Consider the following 7,668-nt stretch of genomic DNA (forward strand, 5'->3'; position numbering starts at 1 on the left):
TACAAGCCTCTTGAATAGAAATAAAACGATTGTCTTCTTCGACCTCAGATGTTGAAAACATATCTAATAAATAGTTACTATTGTATATCATAAACACTCCAGCTTTGTTAGAGGAAACAGAGGGGAATAATATATTGCTGGTAAGAATATAACTCTTCTAGACAGAAAGAAATTGATAATATAATGTACATGTTAACTGGGAGTATGAATACGAGTGCTTCGTCAATGGTGTGCGGTGTGTAAAGCGCATGGCTAGAGTCCAGTTCCTTTTTTATCCAAAATGTAAGTAAGTTATTACGGTATGCTTTGTGCAATCATTTAAAATGTTAATATCCAGCTGGTGACCAAACATAAGTTTAAATTACTTGTATGAACGGTTTAATGTGAAAAGCAAAAATATGTAAATATTTTACCGGTTAAGATATTACAAACATGTTGTTTTAGCCCTGCACGATTGCAGAATCGGTCAATTCACTTACGATTTTTATTGAAATGAAATGTCGTGAAATGATGTATTTTTGGTCATTTATTTCACGTATTAGTAATGAGGAAGCCAAACCCTCGAAACAATACCAACATCACGTAGGGTCGCCGGACATCAACATATAACATGATTGCCAATGGCGAAATGAGGTGACAAGCTCATTCATGCCTTTTGCGAAATGCTTTGCTATTTTCACAGAAGAAGGATAGAAGAACGGCAATGTGTAAGTAAGTTTATCGCGGTAATTACATACTTAGTTTATCGTAGACGTGCTAGATTAGACTAAATCAGATTTTTTTAGTAATGAGGTAAAATTTAAACACGGGAAAAATTAATTAGAAAAAAATATAATTATAATGAATATCATGATCTCTTCTTCAATATTTACAGAGTTGAAACAATGAGTTCAAGTTTGATTTAGTATGCAAAATGCTTAATTGTTATTAACTATTATTTTAGTAAAAACATTATGACTTTTAATTTCTTTTAATGGAATTTTGTACCATTTTAGTATCAGTCGAAAGACATTCTTTCATAGAACTTGCACAACAAATATCTTCGAAAAATACCCCTTGGTAAAGCTAGGAAATTATTGTAAAACCGGGAACACTTTTTGTCCTACTTACAAGATGAATTCTGTCTTTATAGGCCATCATTTTTGTCTAGCCACTATTGTGGTCAGAAATGCCATAGCGTTTATTTTTTATTAGAGTTTAAATAAAATTACCTGCAGATGCTGATTAGACAGTTTTTTTGATAACGGAACAGTTAATTTCTTCAGCGTCTATTTCGGATGTCTCGAGGACATGGATAATTTGCAAGGGTCTAGCTCCTTTGGTAAAATCATTGTTCTTGATATAAACGAATATCATAGCACTTCGACCCTGGTAGATCCATTATAGCTGAATTAAAATGCTGCACAAAAAATAATTGAATTATCTTGATGTTGATTATGTGTAATTAAATAAATATTATGTTGTAAGTCATCTGAATATGATGAACATAGCGACGCCGACGACGACGGTGACACCGAACCCGACGAAGAAGCAACTGAAGATGATGATTGTAGTAGTAGTAGTAGTAGTAGTAGTAGTAGTAGTAGCAGTAGTAGACCTAACAAACTGTTAACTTTTCCAAATTAAGGACTTTTATACAGTCGTGTTATGTAATATATTGTGTTTGTGTGTTGTGAATTTAATGTATACATTGCTATAAACTCACGTAGTATTTGTGTATACATTATAACTTCCATGCATGTTTAATGTTGTACATGAATAACCACACAAGTATATCTAGTTTGTTCACTCTTATGTTTTTTTTATTTAAGATATTCTTAGAAGCGTTATTTTTTGATGAGGGAGAAATGTAACACCATGGCCTCTCGTCAACATAAATAGTATTTTTTTGTTTCGATCATCATTTCTATCTAGCTACTACTGTGTTCACAGGTGCCATTGTATTTAGTTTTGAGTCATTTTAATAATCAGCAAATAGTTTGAGAATACATACAGCATTTTTGGAGACCCCGGAGAAAACCAACTTGTACGGCATGCGAGTTTGGTATGTGGTGACCAAGCCGGACAAGTGGGTTTTCTCCGGGTTCTCCAGTTTCCCCCACAACACAAAACCACACTCTCGCGTAAAATCTTGCCAACAAGACTGATTAATATAATGTTGTTAAACTTGTTTCACAATCGTTGTAAAATAAATATGTTTATACTTGTACTTATGGACACCCTATTGATTTCGCCCTTTTCAGCCGAAGAGGAATTAAAATCCAGTGTTTCATTTCATATGGATGTGTATAATTATAGGACACAGTAATATCTATTGGTATTAAGTATATCTAGAGATAATAATTATGCATGCAGGCTTAAACACAATCAATGTTTCTAAAGAAAGTCTCTTTAATGTTATGGAATGAAGAAAACTCTGGGATTAAAAGATGCTTCTTACATTAAACAAAATAGTTGAATGATGCATTTTTAGAATTTATAATGAAACACAAGCATTATTTTGTTGTTTAAGTGTATCTTACCATCCATTTCATCTGTAGTTTAAACGCTCATGGTCAATATACCTCATTAACAATATCATTCAATTATATTCGCAGAAACGATGTCGGAAAATTCAGCTCATGAACAGCTGCAACCCGAATCTTCAGCAGAAACAGTAATTCCAGCATGGATCTCCATGTCAACCACAGTTGTCCTGACGCTTGTGTTCCTTCTGTGTATTTCTGGTAACTCTCTCGTGGGCGCCGTTCAGTTGCGCCAGCCGCGCCGCTCAAGCACAGACCATTTTGTGTTAACCATGGCGGCGTTTGACTTTCTCACAGGACTGACGCTCATCCCATGGATGGTGTTTTCGCTGCACGTGCCTTTAAGGCTGATGTTCGCCAGTGACGCCATGTGTAAAGTTTATCACTACTTCCGGTACTCGGCTAACATCGCAAGCACTGTCCTACTGTCCACAATCGCACTAGAACGCTACTTCAAGGTATGTAGGCCGCATTCGATCATGCTTAGTCCGACCAAAGCGCGCCGAATATGCATTGTGTTATCCGCCTGCGTCTTAATTGGTTGTGCACCCATCGCTTTCAACGAAAAACTAAACATGGATACTATGCTCTGTGAACGAATCAGTGCTTTAGGCTTGGTCTTTGATACAATTCTTTTGCTGACATTCGTTGGATTGTTTGCAATTACGTCAATTTCCTATTTCCTTGTAGCAAAACAGTTACGAAAACGACGGCAGATACGTTCAGAAATCGCAGTTTCTTACCACACTTCTGAACGCCCATCAAGCGACCAGGCTGTCGCTATTCAGGACAATACTGTCGCTTCTCTCGATCAGCCTGACGCTAATCTAACCAGACACAGTATCGCGACTATAAGTCAAAGTAGAACAAACAATGAAGACATTGTTCAAGGCAACACAACAAATAAACCAAATTTCGAAACCAACAAGGAATCAGGTATCATTAATCCGATAACAATCCCTAACTCGTCAGCATATGGACCCAGAACAAGTATCCATGGAGTTCGGAGCAATGTTGTTAAAGATTATAGGCAAACACCGTTGACGACACAAATTCCTCCAAAATCAGATCGACGTGTGACACGCGTCACTTTCGCGATGTTTCTTATTACGGTGGTGTATATAGCGTCATGGATTATAACGTTGATAGCCATGGGGTTGGTGCAGGCCCAATCCTGGTCGGAGCACAGCTTGGTCCTGCAGCAAACGCTTCTGAAGACGTATATCGTGAACTGTGCAACCAATCCACTTTTCTACATCTGGCTAAGTTCCACCTTTCGCAGCCGGGTAAGGGAAACCCTAACATGTTTCCGTCAACGATAGATCGGGTACTTTTATTTAGACGATTTATGAAACACTGAAACATCACATCGTGAATTGTGCCACTGATTTACTGTTTTGAATCCGTCTAAGTTCCACTTTCATGGACGGGTGAGGGACACCCTTACATGCTACCGTCAACGTTAGGCCAGGAATTTATGTTCATCTTTTTATGAAACACCGGAACCGTATATCGTGAGATGTGCCACCAACCTCCTGTTTTACATCTGGCTAAGTTCCACCTTTCACAGACGGGTGAGGGAGGCCCTTACATGCTTCCATCAACGTTAGGCCAGGAATTTATGTTCAACTTTTTCTGAAACACAGGAACCGCATATCGTGCGATGTGCCACCAACCTTCTGTTTTACATCTGGCTAAGTTCCACATTTCCGGGTCCAATGGAAGCAGATCTTAACATGCTACTATCGACGTTAGGCCATTAATTTATGTTTAGACAATGTTTTAAATACCAAAACCGTTTAACCTGAATTATGCCATCACTCCACTGTTGTTAAGTTCCACCGTTCGCATCTGATTGAGGGAAACCCTAACATGTCAATGTTAGGCCAGGAATTTATATTTTGACGATTTTTGAAACACTGAGGAGTGATGCCAGGATTTTATATAAGTAAAGTTAATATAAAGTTAAATATAACAAAACGAAAATGACCGTTATATTTGGGTAAACAAAAGTGTTGGTCATCCATTTGTCTTATTATGTTCTTTATTTTCGAATCTTTTATTGATATACACATTTCAAATAGTTTTCCCCGGTGTAATTTTCATGCACCGGATAACTCATTTCAGTCCTGTTTCTCTTTTTAGACGTTTGCATTCGATAACTTTTTCACCGGACAAACGCGTAGATGAACTGATTTTAATAAAACACAATAGTCGATGTTCACACAGACAATTTGGTTACTGTTCAAAGGGTGAAAAGGATGTTCACCTTTACCTTTACTAAGCAAAAAAGTGCATTTTGCGACAATAGTAGTACACAGGTCAAGATGGCTTTTGACCGCGAAGGTTTGTTTGGAAGAAATGACACCTTTGAATATTGTTTTTATTCTTAATTTACTTTGATGCTCAGTATTATTTGAAAACATTATTGTAGAATAACTGGCAATCATTTGTTCATATTAAAAATAAATAAGCTGTGTTTTGCATACACCAGGACAGGACATATTATAGTTTCACCTGATGCGTAAGGACGAGTGTGCGGGCGTCCAGCTTGTTGTCCAATCAATTACTTTAGAAACATTTGTCCAATCATTACCAATTTTTGTCAGAATATGGATGGGTATTTTTATCAGACAAGTTCGATAACCACTCGAGTCACTCAAGAGTTATCGAAATTACCTCGATTTTTTCGATTTATAACTTCAAAGGCCTAGTTGAGAATGTATATTGGCCCTTGCCGTGTACTCTCCTCAAGAGAGTTTTCGTCCTTTAGTTATAGAAAATACATGTACCTAAAATCGTTATTGTCAGATCGATAACTTAAGACGCCTTTGTCCAATTATCTCCAAATTAAGTCAAAATGTGTATGGGCATAATGGCTTGGTCATGTTCGATATCTAGTCATATCGCTAAAGTCACTCGAGAGTTATCGCACTTTAATCATAAAAAAATAGCTAATTGATTTTGTCCAACCATAACCAAATTTGATTTTTTTTTTTCGGAGAAAGTAAATATGTTCTTAAAAATAATAAGGTTTTACTCGAAGGTTTCTATGAGCCTTTCCGTAATACCAGTGATGATGATACGGATGATACATATTATCGATAATATTTTTTTCAATGAACATAATGAATGATATGTATACTAGTACATCTAGACATATCAGACTGTACTGTGCTTTTGTTGGTTATAACAATGCGTTTGATAGCATAGAACTGCACTTTGGAGAAAGTTGTCAAATCAAAATATTGATGGTTATGTTTTAAGAGTTATACATACTTTTATTTTAAAGCCTAGTCACGTGTTAAAGTAAATAATCGTGTATGTGATACATTAAGTAGTGTAATAGGTGGTCGACAAGGGGAAATCTTTCCCGTATATTGTTTTCTATTTTTTCTTAATGATGTAGTATCTAATATTTACAGTCTTTGTGAAGTTCTTTAATTTCTTTCTAGGCAGATACAGGGACAGTTGAGTGTTGATGATGTTGATGTATTTTTGAAGTTGTATTTACAATTGTATTAACATGATACTGTTGTTTTTTGTAGAAATTTTAGTCATGTTGCTCTTCGACAAACTCTTAACAATATGTTCGAGTATTGCGAATTATAACAGTTGCATGTAAATACTTATAGGACTAAAGCTGTATTTTTTTCAAGATTTAAATTGAGAAGTAAGCTTGTTTTTATGCCCCCGAAGGTGGGCATATTAAAATCGCACCGTCCGTCCGTCCGTCCGTCCGTCCGTCAGGCTCTGTAACTTTCCCTTGTATGGACAGATTTTAAAATAACTTGCCACATGTGTTCCACATACCAAGACGACGTGTCGAGTGCAAGACCCGTGTCCCTACCTCAAAGATCAAGGTCACACTTAGTGCTTATTCACAATGGAGTGTTGCATATAAGGACATAGAGTATAGGTTGTCGTGTCTGGGCTGTAACTTTCTCTTGTATGGACAGATTTTAAAATAACTTGCCACATGTGTTCCACATACCAAGCCGACGTGTCGCGTGCAAGACCCGTGTCCCTGGCTCAAAGGTCAAGGTCACAATTAGTGTTAATTCACAATGGAGTGCTGCATATAAGGACATAGAGTATAGGTTGTCGTGTCTGGGCTGTAACTTTCCCTTGTATAGACATAGTTTAATATAACTTGCCACATGTGTTCCACATACCAAGACGACGTGTCGAGTGCAAGACCCGTGTCCCTACCTCAAAGATCAAGGTCACACTTAGTGTTTATTCACAATGGAGTGTTGCATATAAGGACATAGAGTATAGGTTGTCGTGTCTGGGCTGTAACTTTCTCTTGTATGGACAGATTTTAAAATAACTTGCCACATGTGTTCCACATACCAAGACGACGTGTCGCGTGCAAGACCCGTGTCCCTACCTCAAAGGTCAAGGTCACACTTAGTGTTTATTCACAATGGAGTGCTGCATATAAGGACATAGAGTATAGGTTGTCATGTCCGGGCTGTAACTTTCTCTTGTATGGACATATTTTAAAATAACTTGCCACATGTGTTCCACATACCAAGACGACGGGTCGCGTGCAAGACCCGTGTCCCTACCTCAAAGGCCAAGGTCACACTTAGTGCTTATTTACAATGGAGTGCTGCATATAAGGACATAGAGTATAGGTTGTCGTGTCCGGGCTGTAACTTTCTCTTGTATGGACAGATTTTAAAATAACTTGCCACATGTGTTCCACATACCAAGCCGACGTGTCGCGTGCAAGACCCGTGTCATTGGCTCAAAGGTCAAGGTCACATTTAGTGTTTATTCACAATGGAGTGCTGCATATAAGGACATAGAGTATAGGTTGTCGTGTCCGGGCTGTTACCTTCCCTTGTATGGACAGTTTTTTAAATCACTTGCTACATGTGTTCTACATACCAAGACGACGTGTCGTGTGCAAGACCCATGTCCCTACCTCTAAGGCGAAAGATACACTAAGTGTTTATTCACAAGGGAATTCTGAATATAAGGACATAACAGTGTAGGTTGTCTGTATGGGTGGTATTTTTTTATGTTCAGAGGCAATTTAATATAACTTGTCAAATGTATTTGACACGTAAAGGCAAGATCAACTTTTCATGTACTGACCTTGTTCATAGGTCAATGTCACATTCGGGGGCAT

This window comes from Mya arenaria, chromosome 9 (assembly GCF_026914265.1).
Source record: "Mya arenaria isolate MELC-2E11 chromosome 9, ASM2691426v1".
Lineage (NCBI taxonomy): Eukaryota > Metazoa > Mollusca > Bivalvia > Myida > Myidae > Mya > Mya arenaria.